The sequence below is a fragment of the Copadichromis virginalis genome, linkage group LG18, assembly GCF_057382275.1.
Source record: "Copadichromis virginalis isolate Kocher_CV1m ecotype Utaka linkage group LG18, C_Virginalis_male_GT1.1, whole genome shotgun sequence".
Lineage (NCBI taxonomy): Eukaryota > Metazoa > Chordata > Actinopteri > Cichliformes > Cichlidae > Copadichromis > Copadichromis virginalis.
In genome coordinates, this window is record NC_140635.1 from 2178403 (window position 1) to 2197755 (window position 19353).

A 19353-nucleotide genomic window follows, 5' to 3' on the forward strand; every position below is an offset into this window, starting at 1 on the left:
AACATTCATTACACCCTTTGGGCGCTTCCACTTTAACAGACTTCCCTTTGGAATAGCGTCAGCCCCAGAACATTTTCAGCGTAGAATGTCAGTGATCCTTAATGGGCTGCCAGGTGTGGTTTGTCACATGGATGACATCCTCATTTGGGGACAGGATCAGCAGGAGCACAACGCCAGGCTGCACATAGTGCTCAATAAACTCCAAGAGGCCGGTGTCACGCTAAACCTGGAGAAATGTGACCTTAGCAAACAGGAAGTGAAGTTCCTCGGACACGTTTTGTCTGCGGAGGGAGTACAGCCAGACCCAGACAAAATTAGAGCGATCACAGCAATGAAAGAGCCGTCAAACGCCAGTGAAGTGCGCAGCTTTCTCGGGATGCTTAACCAATTAGGCAAATTCATCCCAGGACTGGCCGAAAAAGACAAGCCCCTAAGAGACCTGCTCTCGAAGAAAAATCAGTGGGTTTGGAGCTGCGCACAGCAAAAAGCGTTCAATCAGCTGAAAGGCGATCTGACGTCAACTCCCATTCTTGCACTCTATGACCCAAACAAAGAGTTAAAACTGTCTGCAGATGCTTCCTGCAACCCTTAATGCCAAGCCAACTCCCTGAGAGACCATGGCAAAAAGTTGGAGCAGACCTTTTTACGTTTAACAACAGCAACTATGTGCTTCTGGTGGACTACTACTCTAAATTTGTGGAAATAGCCAAACTTACTCCCACAAGATCGGAGGATGTTATAGTGCATCTAAAATCAATCTTTTCCAGACATGGGATTCCAGAGTTTCTCTACAGTGACAATGGACCTCAGTTTTCAAGCCAACAGTTCAAAGACTTTGGAGCAGCTTATGGGTTCAGACATGTAACAAGCAGTCCAAGATTTGCACAAAGCAATGGTGAGGCTGAGTGTCATGTCCAAACTGTGAAAAGTCTGCTAAAGAAAACAAAAGATCTATATCTTGCACTTCTAGCTTACAGAGCAACCCCATTGGCTAATGGATATAGCCCTGCGCAACTACTAATGGGACAAAGACTGCGCACGTCAGTTCCCCAGCTTCCTTCTTTGCTCAATCCCAGCCTGCCCAACAAGGCTACAGTGTTGACAAAAGTGAGAGAGAGAGTGATGAAGGACAGTGTTGCGTACAACAGGAGACATCGTGTGACAGAACTTCCTCCACTCTCACCGGGACAACCAGTGTGGATTACAGACACTAGGCGTGAAGGGACTGTCATCTCCTCTCACTCCACACCCCGCTCATACATTGTCGAGACCCCTTCAGGAGCCATCAGGAGAAATAGGCATCACCTCCAGCCATTGCCAGATGCCACACCAAAGTTACAAACCCCAATTACGCCTCTCAGTCCAACAGAGAACGCCCTGCCTGCTTCAAACCTATCGGCGACTACAACTCTGACTCCTAAGACAGAAGACCCAGGTCCTGTCAGAACTAGGGCTGGCAGGGTTGTCAAAAAACCACAAAGACTGGACTTGTGAAAATAAACAAAACAAAAAAGAAAAACATGGGTTTAAAAGTAAAGGAAAAAAGGTTGAAGAGAAAGAAAAGTTTCTATGAAAGGTTCTAAGAAAAAAAAAAAGAGAGTACAGTTTTCATATATGCTGTAAATGTTCTTGTAAGTTTGATGTTTTCAGCGAAAGGAGGATGTGGTGTAATCTGTTTGAGTATAACCTGTTTTATTGTGAAAGGGGGTTCTGAAACAGGAAGTAGACAATAAAGGTCGGAGTTTGAGTGCTCTACAAGGTGTCGCTTGAATCCTTGCCTAAAACCACGACAATATTAAGATAAAACCTTATTACATCAGTAGATGGTGATCCTGCACAGCTGTGGATCCACTGGAAAGCAAACAGCTGCAGGTTCAGGCATTAAAACTCTTTATTGATCCACAGCTACTGCAAAGCTTCATTTGAAATGCTTCTAAACACATTTTGTATAGTTTTTCTTCACGAGTATCGTACGTTGGCAGTAGGTCATTTCCAGAAAACTGTTAATCTAAATATTTTTTAATGAAATCGAGTTTATTTTATATAGCACGAAATCACAACAACAGTTACTTCAAAGTGCTTTACATTGTACAGTAAAGACCAGAATAATACAGAGAAAACCCAACAATCAGACCATCTGGTGTATAAACTATTGCTGTCAGCGTTGATCTCGTCAAAATGACGTTAACCCCATAACCGCATTAACGCGGCAAATATCCGTAAGCAAGTTGACGTGGATCGCCCCATGCGTAGGGCTGCATGGTGCTCACGCGTTTACGAGCTACCGGAGATTTGCCGCGTTAATGTGGTTATGGGGTTAACGTCATTTTGATGAGATCAACGCTGACAGCACTGGTCACTTCATTGTCATTAGTATTTAAACAAATAAAAACCTATATAATAAAAACAAATATATAATGTGCATATCTTTTCAACACTGATGCGAACATATCATACACAATAATATAACAATAGTCCAGTAAATGTAATCAAAGGAGAGTGTGAGTCACTCTCGCTCACACTGCTCCTCTCATTGGTGAGAAGACAGAAAGCTGAAGCTTCAGTGGTCTAAGTCAGTGATTCATCTGCCGGTGGATCACTGACTTCCTGACGGACAGGAAGCAGCATGTGAGGATGGGAAAGAATGTCTCGGACTCCCGGACCATCAGCTCCCCTCAGGGCTGTGTTCTTTCTCCTCTGCTCTTCTCCCTGTACACCAACTGCTGCACCTCCACCCACCAGTCTGTCAAGCTAATCAAGTTTGCAGATGACACCACCGTTATTGGGCTCATCTCTGACGGGGACGAGTCTGCCTACAGGAGGGAGGTTGAACGTCTGGTGTCCTGGTGCAGCCACAACAACCTGGTGCTGAATGCCCAGAAGACAGTGGAGATTATTGTGGACTTCAGGAAGCACACAGCCCCACTCCCCCCCATCATCCTGACTGACACCCCCATCACCTCTGTGGACTCATTCCGCTTCCTGGGTACCACCATCACCCAGGACCTGAAGTGGGAGCCCACCATCACCTCCGTCATTAAGAAAGCCCAGCAGAGGATGTACTTCCTGAGGCAGCTGAAGAAATTCAACCTGCCAACACGGACGATGATGCAGTTCTACACCGCAATCATCGAGTCCATCCTCACCTCCTCCATCACCGTGTGGTACGCTGGAGCCACTATCAGGGACAAACAGAGACTGCAGCGTGTTGTGCGCTCTGCTGAGAAGGTGATTGGCTGCAGACTCCCATCTCTGCAGGACCTGTACACCTCCAGGACATTGCGGCGTGCAGCTCGGATCTCAGCTGACCCTTCTCACCCTGGACACAGTCTGTTTGACCTGCTCCCCTCAGGCAGGAGGCTCCGGTCCATTTGCACCAGAACCTCTCGCCATAAGAACAGTTTCTTCCCCTCTGCTGTCGGACACATGAACAATAACCGTATGACTGTTCCCACCACTAACACATGACCCTACGCTGTGTTCACTGCATCATTCCATGTTTGGCACTGATCACCACCTGCACTCATGTATATATCATGTATATATCTATCTACTTAGCACTTTTAATTCTTATTCTTATTTTTATTTTCATGTCTATTTAAACGTAATTTATGACAGTATGTTTGCACTGAAGCACCGCAGCAATTTCCTAATGTTGTAAACCTGCTCAACATTTGGCAATAAAACCCTTTCTGATTCTGATTCTTCTAAACCACAAGGTTGCCAACTGACTGGTTCTTATACAGCACTTTGTATTCTGAGCACTGAAAGTGCTTTGCACAACTTGTCTCATTCACCTGCTCGCACAAGCACTTTTTTTCTATGCAAGTATTTTCTATCTAACATTCATACTCCAGTGGATGCATTGGAGAGCAACTTGATGTTGCCCAAGAATATTTGGCATGCAGACCTGCGGATTAGTCGGTGACCTCCTGAGTTACAGCCACACCGAGATTGAGAGAGACAGTATTTGAAACTGTAAGAATGACAACAGGCAGTTTAAGCTACAGCGTCTCTACAGCTGATGGACATTTCTTTTATAAAACAGCAGCTCGGAGTTCATTTGGCTGATATAGTTTTGTGGTACGAACGTAATATGCAAATTATATTAAAAAAATGTCTGAACAGGAAATAACCTGAAAATGCCTTGTGACTCACAACAAAAATATTAAAAAAAAATCTTAGCAATGAGGAATCAGGAAGATCTAAAACAAACAAAACAAGTCAAACCACATACTCACAGCAGAATGAAGTCCCTGACAGGAACACACTCCACCAGCTATTGTTCCTTTGGGAAGGTCAGGAAGAACTCTGATTTCTCAGAAATGGTCTGAGCTTTATGCTGCAGCTTTAACCAGGAGGGAAAACCAGAGAAAAGAAATTTACAAACAGAGCAGCTGGTTTCACACTCAGGACCTTCCACATGTTAGAAAACATGGACGTGCACTAACAACGATGGACACAAATAAATCTGTGAGAGCAAGTTGAGGTTATTCATGTTACTAAGACTGTATTTAAGGAACACCAATTAAATTATATGTGTGAAGTATGTACTTATAAAGTATTGTTGAATTAGTTCTTAAATATATTTCAGTTCTTACTATGTTTCAACTGCTTCAGAAAATGATTCATATAAAATTTCACCTATTGAGCTTCTCTCGGCCCTTTGAGGTGGAAACATTTTAAAGTAACATTATTGCATGGGCTGCATGTGTATCCTGTTGGTTCGTAACAATTCTGAAATTGAACGTCTGCGATATCGTTCCACCACCGTGACTCCCACAGAGCTGTTAATGACCAGTTACAGAAGCTTCTCTGGTGAAACCTGCAGATTTAGTTCCTCCAAAAACAAAACTGGAAATATTCAGAACAATAAATTTGATGCAGTCTGGTCTCTGGTAAAAACAGTTTCTTCAATGACAACATATTTAACATAAAAACAAAACGAACATAAAACAAACCTGATGGAACTCAAACTTGAATCAAAAGCCAGCATAAAAAGTGAGTTTTAAACGTGATTTGAAACGCTGTATAGACTCTTAAGTACAAATATTGAGTGGCAGATGTTCCAGAGTCTAGGCGCTGCAGCTGTGAAGGCCCCATCTCCTTTATTGGGCTGTACTAAGATCTCAGTGCTCTATTGCGGTTATATATGTTGAGGAATTTGCTTAAGTAACTGCTCGCCAGATCATTTAAAACTTCGAAAGTAAGTAAAAGCATCTTAAAATCAATACAATATTTTACAGGGAGCCAGTGTAAATTTGCTAAAACTGGAGTGATGAGTTCAGACTTTCTAACACCTGTTGGAAGACATGCAGCAGCATTTTGGGCGAACTGCAAGTGATGGAGAGATGAGTGTTAAAGACCAAAGTAGAGAGAATTGCAGTAGTCCAGTCTAGAGGTGATGAAGTCATAAATGTTTTACTAGGTCTTTAGGAGGAAGATGAGGCTTCGCTTTGGCAATTTCACATAACTGATACAAACTGATTTCGACAACTGTGGACACTTGTTTCTCTAATTTGAAGATCTATCTAAAAACGCAATGCTGAATTACATGGGTGGGAACTAGTGTGTTAGCGCAGTTAGCTCGTTAACGTGTTGCCGTCCAGCCCCATGCACGGGGCGATCCGCGGTAGCTCGTTAACGGAGATTTGCCGTGTTGTGGCGTTAACGTCATTTCAGATTAACGCTGACAGCACTAGTGGGAACACAACGAATATGACTGCACATTTACTCCGACAGCATCCTAGTGCAAAGACAAGTGGAAGCAGACAAAAACAACAAGCACCATGCTACAAACTTTACCCGAGTCATTTAGACAGCTGTTAGCACAGGATTCTCCTTATGGGGACCTGATATGTTTAATATGCTGCTGAGAATATAGCCCAGAAGAAGCGTATAGTATAGCTTTTATTTTGGAAAGAGACATTTCTCTGTAATAAACTCTCTTTTCCAAAGATGAGGGATTTCTCCATCAGATGGATTAATTTTTTTTATTACTTTGTTGTTTCAGCAACATTAAATTTAAAAACTGTACTTTTGAGTTAAAATACATATTTGTAATTTTAATAAATGACAAATTAAAAAAGTATGAACAATTATTTTTGTATCGAAAAAATATCGAACCGAACCGAACCGTGAATTTTGTTTATTGTTGTCACGGCGGGGTGCGCCGATGTGTATGGAAACAGGACCCAAAAGCAGATGATGACGAGGAGTAGTAAGTTTAAACAGAAAAGTGATCCTTTATTGAGAAGACGGCAGGGAAAACCAGGAAACCAAAGCAAACTGTCAAAACACTACGAAACAAAACACTAAGAGGTACTAAGACCAAAAACTATAACTATAACTGTGGAGAACATAAACAGGCAAAGCCGAAAACTAAGGCTAAGGTCAAAATAACAGACGACCCGACAATGGCATGCAGAAAACAAAGGGCTTAAATACATACAAGAGGTGATCAGGGGAGGTGGAGACACATGGGGGAACAGCTGACTGACATAAACCTAATGACAGGACCAGGAGAGGAAAGCTAAATACAATAAACAAAGAACACATGACACTGTCAGAATAAAACAGGAAACACTGAAAACTAAACATGACAACACAATAAGACAGACCTAATACGTGATGAATGAATACAAAACCCCAAACATAAAAACCCCAGGAACAATAACCAATAACTGCCCAAACTAAAGGCAAAATAGGAAATAACACAAAAACTAATAACATATCAAAAAATGAGAAAAATACAAAGAGAACTCAGAGTGCTGGGTCAGAGACCCAGCCTGTGACAATTGTTGCACCCCTACTATCTACTATTATTTATTCAAAGCCTTTTGGTTATATGATGTTGAGATTTAAATATATATTTTAAGACTTATTTTCTATTATATTGTTTTATGAACTTTAATAATGAAGGTTTGTACAGCAAGGCCCCTTTAGACTCATAAACTAAGTGCTCAGCCAGACTGAGAAACAGGAAGTTAGTGTAGAGCTATACAAGTATATTAATAAATACAGGAAGCCAGACAGAAAAGAGGAACTTGTACCATATAAGGAGTGTTTGTATCGAAACTGTGTGACGTGTAAAGTACCAAAATAACACCTATATGCGAGACGTTTTTAAATTCTAATGTTAGAGTTTCTGCAACTGGCTTTGGGGCTGTGCAGGGCTCTCTCTCTGTCTCTCTCTTCCGGAAGATGATTGAATAAAATGAAATATAAATGTTTTGACCACTATGAGTCGGGTTTTCTCTGTTTTATCACGGGGACAAAAGGATCTGGTTTTAATAAGACCTACCTCGGCTCTTGTGCAGGTGAAACCAAAGGGAAGATTTGCTTCACCATATTTTCTGGTCTTTGGCTTAGAATGAAGTTGGTTTGGAAACATATTCAACGATGTTTCATCTCCTGCTTTGCGTTTCTGTGGGCGCCCCGTGCTAGCAGTGTTCAAGCGTTTTGTCCCCCCCCCCCCCCCCTCTTTTCATTCCGCTCCCCACCTACAATGGCTCTGCGTCCCCCCTAGGGGGCGGGCCCCACACTTTGGGAAGGTCTTCTCTAGCAGATCATTACATGAAGGAACCTGTTAAACACAAGTGCACTCATGCTCACAGGTGATCACACACACAAACTACACCCTTTTTGGCTCCTACCTCAAAGCACACTGTGTTCTGTTGATCTTATGTGCTGCACAATAATGTTTAACATTTAGTATTTACTGTTATATTCCCATATATCATCGTGATGTTGTTTATTGTATTACTGATCCAGGTGATTGATATTTGTATTTTTTGTTTTGTTCCTCTTCCCCACTGTTTTTCTTTCCCTCTTTCTTTCTCCCTTTTCTTTTCCCCAGTCAAGTCTGTCCCGTGTGTAGCAAGTGAAAATAAAATAAAATAAACAATAAAAGCAAAGGCAAATCAAATAGACCAATACAGCAAGGCTGGGATGGTCCAAGTGCCAAACAGCCCTGGTGGAGTGAGGAGCTGTAAAGAGAAGCAGATGCTCTGTTTCTAAAAATGTTTTAAGCTTGTTTCAAAGATTCTGTGCAGCAGCTTTAAATGTTTTCCAAAAGCACACATACACTTATCAGTGTTTCTCACACTTTTCACAGTGACTGAGAAAATGTCAAGCTCTTCCAAGTAGCACTATGAAAGCATGAAACTCATAAATCTTACAACACAAAATTGCAATCTGTTTCTAAAATGAAAAGTCACATTGGTTAAAATAAAATAAAAACTGTGCAGAGCCATAGTAGAATCTGCAGTAAAGATCTTTTCATACATTGTAGAGATTGTACCAAAGGCAGAGGTTCCTCCATTTCTATAATTCTTTTATCATTATTTTGTACATTCGTAGATTTCAAGGATTCTTCTGTTTTTGCAGTTATTTTTATGTACCCGTGTACCTATTATGTACCTATTATACACACACATGAAAAGTGAATCTCTGTCTGTCGCGGGGTCCTCTCCTAAACTTCTCCCGAACAAATACAGGCGTAGTCGGAAAGCATTCAGTGTGGATAATTTATTTATTTTGCCGGCCTCCCAGGTGCACAAAAAGTTATTTACAAAGAAATAGAACTGACTTAAGTCAGCACAAACAAATATCTATATACAAAACACAGTCTGCATGTTACCCTCTCTGTAACAGCTCACTGGAAAAAAAAGCAAAAGCAACAGGTGGGCCCTGACCGCCTTCTCTTATACCCCATAGCCCCTCCCACTAGGCGTAATAGTCATCTCTTTATTATTATCAAACCGTCTTTCCCCCTCAGCTTATTTCCTGCTGTAGTCCTACAATACATATATGTATATACAGACATTTATGGCCACTTCCCGGCAGCCTACAGTGTTTCACAATAACACCAAACAAACCAAAAAAATAATGCAGTTCACGTGACTCTTCAAGCGCGCGCGAACCCACTATTTAAACCCCGGAACCCCATACCATCGACTTGCATAACCCCCGGATAATTCGGCGATCATAGCGAGTCTCCGCGACCGGCTTTATGGAAGGTAAGTGGGAAAATACGTTGGCCACCTTCTGCGCTGCTCAAACTATACCTCTCACCCCTTTTTGTTTATCTGCCCGGTCGCCGAAAAGCCGCTCAGCCCCGGTAATTGTAAAAACTAATGGTGGTGGTGCGTGTATGCTCCCAGATCAGCTGTCGGCGGCTCGGGACGGGGTGACTCCGTCACACTGTCCAAAAATGCACTCAGTTTACTTTTGACTCACTGTGAGCATCACTCATTATTCTCCCAGTAATTGTGTGGATGCTTTAAGCATCCACACTATTGAGTTCCTGTTTCTCTTTATTGTGTGGATGCTTTAAGCATCCACACTATTGAGTTCCTGTTTCTCTTTATTCTTTATTATTGTGTGGATGCTTTAAGCATCCACACTATTGAGTTCCTCTTGGGACTTCCGTACACTTTTTGGCACTTAACTACTTCCACAATTTTCAGCCGATTTTCACCGTTCAAATTTTAAAATATTCTGCTGTTTCTGCTAATTCCTGCTATGTCTTTTGGTATTTTTCACTATTATACTTTTTAAAATATTAAGCTTAATTTGTCCCATTGAAATGAATGGGAAACTTCTGCAATTCTGCTAAAATTTGCTTGTTTCTGAAACTTAACTACTTCCTCATATTTTCACGTAGAACAACCATTCAAACTTTAAAATGTTCTCAAATTATTGGGCTATTCAGGTATGATTCAGCTTTTTCAAATCTTTTACCGTTTTACTTTTATGCCTCTTAAAGTTTTGAGTTGCAAAATTGTGATTTTTCACAAAATACATGCGTTGTTATGGTTGCTATGCACTTGGCTTCCAGTGTGCCACTGAAGGTTTTGCAGTCTTCTCTTCATGTCCGAACAACTGTTTGCTACTTGCTCAATCTTCACTCAACTTCCACAAATTATACATCAAAACATAGGTATTTTTGCTGGGTTTCCGAAAATGTCACTATCATTGTTGTGGTATTCATAGAACTTTCGCAAATCTCCTCAGACCAACACAATGTCGGAAAACTCTCCATATAAAGTCAATGGAGAGTTTGTTCAAAATCACCGCTGGATTTCTGTAATGAGAGGCATATTCGAATCGTCATATCTCCTTAACGAAGCAAAGTTAAGACATGAGGCTTGTCCCGGCATATCTTCAGACACTCGTGACGCTCACAATTCAAGAATTTCTTTCTCACCTATTACCGTTCTGAAATGAGTTGGACTTGTTTGAGGGTAGGAAATTCGTCCCTCGCTCAGATTTCTTCAGATTTCAAACCCTGGAAATGAACCACTTTTTTCTCTCGTCATAACTTTTTTTTTGGATTTCCAGAGAGACCTGAAAATTTCCATGACTGTTCACCAAAGCCTGCTGTCTCTTACGGTGAAAGAATGATATCGATACTCCAAACAGATTTCAAGTTACAAAGCGTTGTTTGAGGGCAAGTCAAGGCAGTTTTTGCTTCGCTCTACTCAGTTATGGTGCATTAGAAGTCAAATATCTTTAATAATTCATATTTTAATGATAAATTGTAAACACTGGAAGATTCCCCCATCTCTTCTGAACAAAACGGTGTAAGAATGACCGCTCTAGCCCCTACGGTTAGGAAATTATGGTCATTTGTTTGAGGGGAGTCGTCACTATGAGAAATAGACTGCAATAATCCTGTGCCTCTCTGTGCTGCGTGTGTAAAAAGATGCACCTTTTTTGGCGGGAAAACGTAAACAGCCACTCTGATTGGTGGATTTAAATTCGGCAGCTCTCTCCCTCTGTGTGTGTGTGTGTGTGTGTGTGTGTGTGTGTGTGTGTGTGTGTGTGTGTGTGTTTAGTGGGAGAGAGAGAACCCTACCCTTATTTGGCAGCATGTCATTGTAGGATTTAAATTGAATATAGTTAGACTGGTTGACTGGATTAGAGCTTGTGTTTGTGTGTCCCTCTCTGCATTTCTGTTTCAATATGCCTCCATATTTGTAATTTTGTAAGTTATTGCTATTCTGCTAAATCATAGTATTTCTGGTACTTTTCGGTACTTGTGGTAAATACAGTATTTCTGCTAAATTATAGTATTTCTGCTTTATTATACTATTTGTGCTAAAAGATAGTATTTCTACTAAATGTAGTATTTCTGCTTTTTATACTATTTGTGCTAAATTATAATATTTCTGCTTTTTATACTATTTGTGCTAAATTATAATATTTCTGCTTTTTATACTATTTGTGCTAAAACATAGTATTTCTACTAAATGTAGTATTTATGCTTAATCATACTATTTCTATATATTTCTGCCAGGTACCCAGGCAGCCAATCCTTTTTTGGGGACTGAGACATTCAAATTTTCAAATCAGGGCCTGCACGGCTTCCCAGCCAATCATATATGTGTCCTGAGGCATTCAAATTTGCATATTGGGGCCTTCATGGCTTCTAAGCCAGCCAATCATATCTGAGGGCTGAGGAATTCAAATCCACAAATCAGGGCCTGCACGGCTTCCCAGCCAGCCAATCATATATGTGGTCTCAGGCATTCAAATTTGCATATTGGGGAATTCGTGGCTTCTAAGTCAACAATTCATCCATGTCATATATCTCTAAAAATTCACATTTTAATGATAAATTGTAAACACTGGAAGATTCCCCCATCTCTTCTGAACAAAACGGTGTAAGAATGACCGCTCTAGCCCCTACGGTTAGGAAATTATGGTCATTTGTTTGAGGGGAGTTGTCACTATGAGAAATAGACTGCAATAATCCTGTGCCTCTCTGTGCTGCGTGTGTAAAAAGATGCACCTTTTTTGGCGGGAAAACGTAAACAGCCACTCTGATTGGTGGATTTAAATTCGGCAGCTCTCTCCCTCTGTGTGTGTGTGTGTGTGTGTGTGTGTGTGTGTGTGTGTGTGTGTGTGTGTTTAGTGGGAGAGAGAGAACCCTACCCTTATTTGGCAGCATGTCATTGTAGGATTTAAATTGAATATAGTTAGACTGGTTGACTGGATTAGAGCCTGTGCTTGTGTGTCCCTCTCTGCATTTCTGTTTCAATATGCCTCCATATTTGTAATTTTGTAAGTTATTACTATTCTGCTAAATCATAGTATTTCTGGTACTTTTCGGTACTTGTGCTAAATACAGTATTTCTGCTAAATCATACTATTTCTGCTTTTCATAAGATTTGTGCCTAATATAGTATTTCTGCTAAATTATAGTATTTATTCTTTTTATAGGATTTGTGCCTAACATAGTATTTCTGCTAAATTATAGTATTTATTCTTTTTATAGGATTTGTGCCTAATATAGTATTTCTGCTTTTTATAGGATTTGTGCCTTTATTCTTTCTGTTATCTTATACTATTTCTCCTAAATTCTTGTATTTTTGAGAAGTTATGTTTCTGGTAAGTTACAATATTTCTGCTAAGTTCTGCTATGCTATTGTATTTCTGCCAAGTATTATGTTTCCTCTAAGATATTGCAGTTCTGCTAAATTATTACATTTTAGCAATGTTCCTTTGCTTCTGCAAAGTTTTTACAATTTCTGCAACTTTTCAGCTTTTTCAGCTACTTTTTGCATACAGCTTCAGCTTTAAGCATCCACACTGCATTTTCGGAGGAAATGCAAATTTTTCTAGTTGTGTGGATGCATTAAGCATCCACACTATTGAGTTCCTGTTTCTCTTTATTCTTTATTGTGTGGATGCTTTAAGCATCCACACTATTGAGTTCCTCTTGGGACTTCCGTACACTTTTTGGCACTTAACTACTTCCGCAATTTTCAGCCGATTTTCACCGTTCAAATTTTAAAATATTCTGCTATTTCTGCTAATTCCTGCTATGTCTTTTGGTATTTTTCACTATTATACTTTTTAAAATATTAAGCTTAATTTGTCCCATTGAAATGAATGGGAAACTTCTGCAATTCTGCTAAAATTTGCTTGTTTCTGAAACTTAACTACTTCCTCATATTTTCACGTAGAACAACCATTCAAACTTTAAAATGTTCTCAAATTATTGGGCTATTCAGGTATGATTCAGCTTTTTCAAATCTTTTACCGTTTTACTTTTATGCCTCTTAAAGTTTTCAGTTGCAAAATTGTGATTTTTCACAAAATACATGCGTTGTTATGGTTGCTATGCACTTGGCTTCCAGTGTGCCACTGAAGGTTTTGCAGTCTTCTCTTCATGTCCGAACAACTTCTTGCTACTTGCTCAATTTTCACTCAACTTCCACAAATTATACATCAAAACGTAGGTATTTTTGCTGGGTTTCCGAAAATGTCACTATCATTGTTGTGGGATTTATAGAATTTTGGCAAATCTCCTCAGACCAACACAAAGTCGCAAAACTCTCCATAGAAAGTCATTGGAGAGCTTGTTCAAAATCACCGCTTGATTTCTGTAATGAGAGGCATATTCGAATCGTCATATCTCCTTAACGAAGCAAAGTTAAGACATAAGGCTTGTCCCAGTATATCTTCAGACACTCCTGACGCTCACAATTCAAGAATTATTTTCTCACCTATTACCGTTCTGAAATGAGTGTCTAACTCATTTCAGAACGGTAATAGGTGAGGGTAGGAAATTCGTCCTTCGCTCAGATTTCTTCAGATTTCAAACTCTGGAAATGAACCACTTTTTTCTCTTGTCATATCTTTTTAATGGATTTCCACAGAGACCTGAAAATTTCCATGATTGTTCACCAAAGCCTGCTGTCTCTTACGGTGAAAGAATGATATTGATACTCCAAATAGATTTAGAGTTAGAAAGCGTTGTTTGAGGGCAAGTCAAGGCAGTTTTTGCTTTGCTCTACTCAGTTATGGTGCATTAGAAGTCAATTATCTTTAATAATTCATATTTTAATGATAAATTGTCAACACTTTAAGATTCCCCCATCTCTTCTGAACAAAACGGTGTAAGAATGACCGTTCTAGCCCCTACGGTTAGGAAATTATGGTCATTTGTTTGAGGGGAGTTGTCATTATGAGAAATAGACTGCAAAAATCCTGTGTCTCTCTGTGCTGCGTGCACCTGTTTTGGCGGGAAAAAGTGCACAGGCTCTCTGATTGGTGGATTCAAATTCAGCAGCTCCAAGGCTGCTTGACTGAGCTAGAAACTTACTTCTCTCTCCGTGTGTGTGTGTGTGTGTGTGTGTGTGTGTGTGTGTGTGTGTGTGTGTGTGTGACAGAGAGAGAGAGAGAGAGAAAGGCTTTTAATGGGATGACCTCATTCTAAGCTTCAAATTCAATATATTTAGACTGGTTGACTGAATTGGATCTTGTGTGCTGATTCACCCAGTACAAGAATTATGCTTCTAGTCCACCTAGTTTTTGAGTTACACAACGTTTTGTAACTCCAAAAAACGGCGTTTTTCGCCTCTCACCGCGATCTAATTCTGACTCCTCATCACCCTGTTTTTCAAAGCGGCTCCTTTCTTTCCCAGTGGCGCAGTTGGTAATGACACGGGTCTGCAAGCCAAAGATCGTGGGTTCGATTCCACCTTGGTCAACATGTTTTTTTCCCTACAAATTAATACACTGTCACAGACCAGTAATTCATATTCATCATTTATTACAATTCTGCAAACTTTTATGATTTTACCAGCTTTTCTAATATGGACCTCACATTCTTGTTAACACTCCATGGCACAAATACTCTTCCCTTTAGGCTATTTCTCCCATTTTAAAGTATTACTCCTCCATAATTGTAATTCTGTTAAATCAAAGTACTTTTACTACATCTTAGTACTTCTGCTCAATCATAGTATTTCTGCTAAATCATAGTATTTCTGCTACTTTTTGGTACTTGTGCTAAATACAGTATTTCTGCTAAATCATACTATTTCTACTATATTATATTTTTCTTTCTAAATATAGCATTTCTGCTATATAATTGTATTTCTGCCAAGTATTATGTTTCCTCTAAGATATTGCAGTTCTGCTAAGTTATTCCATTTTAGCAAAGTTCTTTTGCTTCTGAAAAGCTTTTACAATTTCTGCAACTTTTCAGCTTTTTCAGCTGGTTTTTGCATGCAGCTTCAGCTTTAAGCATCCACACTGCATTTTCGCAGGAAATGCAAATTTTTCTAGTTATTGTGTGGATGCTTTAAGCATCCACACTATTGAGTTCCTCTTGGGACTTCCGTACACTTTTTGGCACTTAACTACTTCCGCAATTTTCAGCCGATTTTCACCGTTCAAATTTTAAAATATTCTGCTATTTCTGCTAATTCCTGCTATGTCTTTTGGTATTTTTCACTATTATACTTTTTAAAATATTAAGCTTAATTTGTCCCATTGAAATGAATGGGAAACTTCTGCAATTCTGCTAAAATTTGCTTGTTTCTGAAACTTAACTACTTCCTCATATTTTCACGTAGAACAACCATTCAAACTTTAAAATGTTCTCAAATTATTGGGCTATTCAGGTATGATTCAGCTTTTTCAAATCTTTTACCGTTTTACCTTTATGCCTCTTAAAGTTTTCAGTTGCAAAATTGTGATTTTTCACAAAATACATGCGTTGTTATGGTTGCTATGCACTTGGCTTCCAGTGTGCCACTGAAGGTTTTGCAGTCTTCTCTTCATGTCCGAACAACTTCTTGCTACTTGCTCAATCTTCACTCAACTTCCACAAATTATACATCAAAACGTAGGTATTTTTGCTGGGTTTCCGAAAATGTCACTATCATTGTTGTGGGATTTATAGAATGTTGGCAAATCTCCTCAGACCAACACAAAGTCGCAAAACTCTCCATAGAAAGTCAATGGAGAGCTTGTTCAAAATCACCGCTTGATTTCTGTAATGAGAGGCATATTCGAATCGTCATATCTCCTTAACGAAGCAAAGTTAAGACATAAGGCTTGTCCCAGTATATCTTCAGACACTCCTGACGCTCACAATTCAAGAATTATTTTCTCACCTATTACCGTTCTGAAATGAGTTAGACTTGTTTGAGGGTAGGAAATTCGTCCTTCGCTCAGATTTCTTCAGATTTCAAACTCTGGAAATGAACCACTTTTTTCTCTCGTCATATCTTTTTAATGGATTTCCACAGAGACCTGAAAATTTCCATGATTGTTCACCAAAGCCTGCTGTCTCTTACGGTGAAAGAATGATATTGATACTCCAAATAGATTTAGAGTTAGAAAGCGTTGTTTGAGGGCAAGTCAAGGCAGTTTTTGCTTTGCTCTACTCAGTTATGGTGCATTAGAAGTCAATTATCTTTAATAATTCATATTTTAATGATAAATTGTCAACACTTTAAGATCCCCCCATCTCTTCTGAACAAAACGGTGTAAGAATGACCGTTCTAGCCCCTACAGTTAGGAAATTATGGTCATTTGTTTGAGGGGAGTCGTCATTATGAGAAATAGACTGCAAAAATCCTGTGTCTCTCTGTGCTGCGTGCACCTGTTTTGGCGGGAAAAAGTGCACAGGCTCTCTGATTGGTGGATTCAAATTCAGCAGCTCCAAGGCTGCTTGACTGAGCTAGAAACTTACTTCTCTCTCTGTGTGTGTGTGTGTGTGTGTGTGTGTGTGTGTGTGTGTGTGTGTGTGTGTGTGTGTGTGAGTGTGAGAGAGAGAGAGAGAGAGAGAGAGAGAGAGAGAGAGGAAGCCTTTTTATGGGATGATCTCATTGTAAGATTCAAATTCAATATATTTAGACTGGTTGACTGAATTGGATCTTGTGTGTGTCTCTCTCTGTGCATGTGTGTTTCCATATGTGTCCATATTTGTGATTGTGTGGCTGTTATATTTTTTTTTTGCCAATTTTTTTCATTTAACAAGTATATTTGAGGGACCCTTAGCATGTTCAGCATTTTTTCAGCTGTCCATTTTGCTTTTCCAATTTTTCTGTTTAAGTTATTACTATTGTGCTAAATCATACTATTTCTGCTATTTTATAAGATTTGTGCTAAATATAGTATTTCTGTCAAATTATAGTATTTGTGCTAAAACATAGTATTGATTTAAAATTACAATATTCATAGTTCATCACAGTGTCTCTGGTAAATCACAGTATTTCTGCTCTGTTGTACTATTTTTCTAAATCATAGTGTTTCTGTAATGCTTAAGTATTTTTGGCTAAATATATTCTTTCTGTTATCTTATACTATTTCTCCTAAATTCTTGTATTTTTGAGAAGTTATCATGTTTCTGGTAAGTTACAATATTTCTGCTAAGTTCTGCTATGCTATTGTATTTCTGCCAAGTATTATGTTTCCTCTAAGATATTGCAGTTCTGCTAAGTTATTCCATTTTAGCAAAGTTCCTTTGCTTCTGCAAAGTTTTTACAATTTCTGCAACTTTTCAGCTTTTTCAGCTAGTTTTTGCATACAGCTTCAGCTTTAAAGCATCCACACTGCATTTTCGCAGGAAATGCAAATCTTTCTAGTTATTATTATTCTTCAAGTTGCTCGTTTTTCGTCCTTTAACTACTTCCACAATTTTTGTGCTATTTTCACCGTTCAAATTTTATACTATTCTGCTATTTCTGCTAATTTGCGCTATGATTTTTGCTATTTTTTGCTATTATACTTTTTAAAATATTCCACTTTTTTCCTTTAATTTGTCCCATTGAAATGAATGGAAAACTTCCAAAATTCTGCTAAATTTTGCTTGTTTTTGAAACTTAACTACTTCCTCATACTTTCGCCTAGAAAAACCATTCAAACTTTAAAATGTTCACAAATTATTGGGCTATTCATGTATGATTCAGCTTTTTCAAATCTTTTACCGTTTTACTTTTATGCCTCTTAAAGTTTTCAGTTGCAAAATTGTGATTTTTCACAAAATACATGCGTTGTTATGGTTGCTATGCTCTTGGCTTCCAGTGTGACACTGAAGCTTTTGCAGTCTTCTCTTCATGTCCGAACAACTTCTTGCTACTTGCTCAATTTTCACTCAACTTCCACAAATTATACATCAAAACGTAGGTATTTTTGCTGGCTTTCAGAACATGTCACTATCATTGTTGTGGGATTTATAGAATTTTGGCAAATCTACTCAGACCAACACAAGGTCTCAAAACTCTCCATATAAAGTCAATGGAGAGCTTGTTCAAAATCACCGCTGCATTTCTGTAATGAGAGGCATATTCGAATCGTCATATCTCCTTAACGAAGCGACTTTAAGACATGAGGCTTGTCCCGGTATATCTTCAGACACTCCTGACGCTCACAATTCAAGAATTTCTTTCTCACCTATTACCGTTCTGAAATGAGTTGGACTTGTTTGAGGGTAGGAAATTCGTCCGTCGCTCAGATTTCTTCAGATTTCAAACTGTGGAAATGAACCACTTTTTTCTCTCGTCATAACTTTTTGTTGGATTTCCACAGAGACCTGAAAATTTCTATGACTGTTCACCAAAGCCTGCTGTCTCTTACGGTGAAAGAATGATATCGATACTCCAAATAGATTTCGAGTTACAAAGCGTTGTTTGAGGGCAAGTCAAGGCAGTTTTTGCTTCGCTCTGCTCAGTTATGCTGCATTAGAAGTCTAATATCTTTAATAATTCATATTTTAATGATAAATTGTAAACACTGGAAGATTCCCCCATCTCTTCTGAACAAAACGGTGTAAGAATGACCGCTCTAGCCCCTACGGTTTGGAAATTATGGTCATTTGTTTGAGGGGAGTCCTCACTATGAGAAATAGGCTGCAATAATCCTGTGCCTCTCTGTGCTGCGTGTGTAAAAAGAGGCACATGTTTTGGCGGGAAAAAGTACACAGGCTCTCTGATTGGTGGATTCAAATTCAGCAGCTCCCAGGCTGACCTAGAAACTTACTTCTCTCTCCCTGTGCATTTTTTTGCTGATTTTTTCATTTAACAAGTATATTTGAGGGACCCTCAGCATGTTCAGCATTTTTTCAGCTGTCCATTTTGCTTAACTTATTACTATTGTGCTAAATCATACTGTTTCTGCTATTTCATAAGATTTGTGCTTAATATAGTATTTCTGCTTTTTATAGAATTTGTGCTTAATATAGTATTTCTGCTTTTTATAGGATTTGTGCTTAATATAGTATTTCTGCTAAATTATAGTATTTCTGCTTTTTATAGTATTTGTGCTAAAACATAGTATTTCTACTAAATGTAGTGTTTATGCTTAATCATAGTATTTCTATATATTTCTGCCAGGTCCCCAGGCAGCCAATCCTCTGTGAGGACTTAGACATTCAAATTTTCAAATCAGGGCCTGCACGGTTTCCCAGCCAATCATATATGTGTCCTGAGGCATTCAAATTTGCATATTGGGGCCTTCATGGCTTCTAAGCCAGCCAATCATATCTGAGGGCTGAGGAATTCAAATCCACAAATCAGGGCCTGCACAGCTTCCCAGCCAGCCAATCAT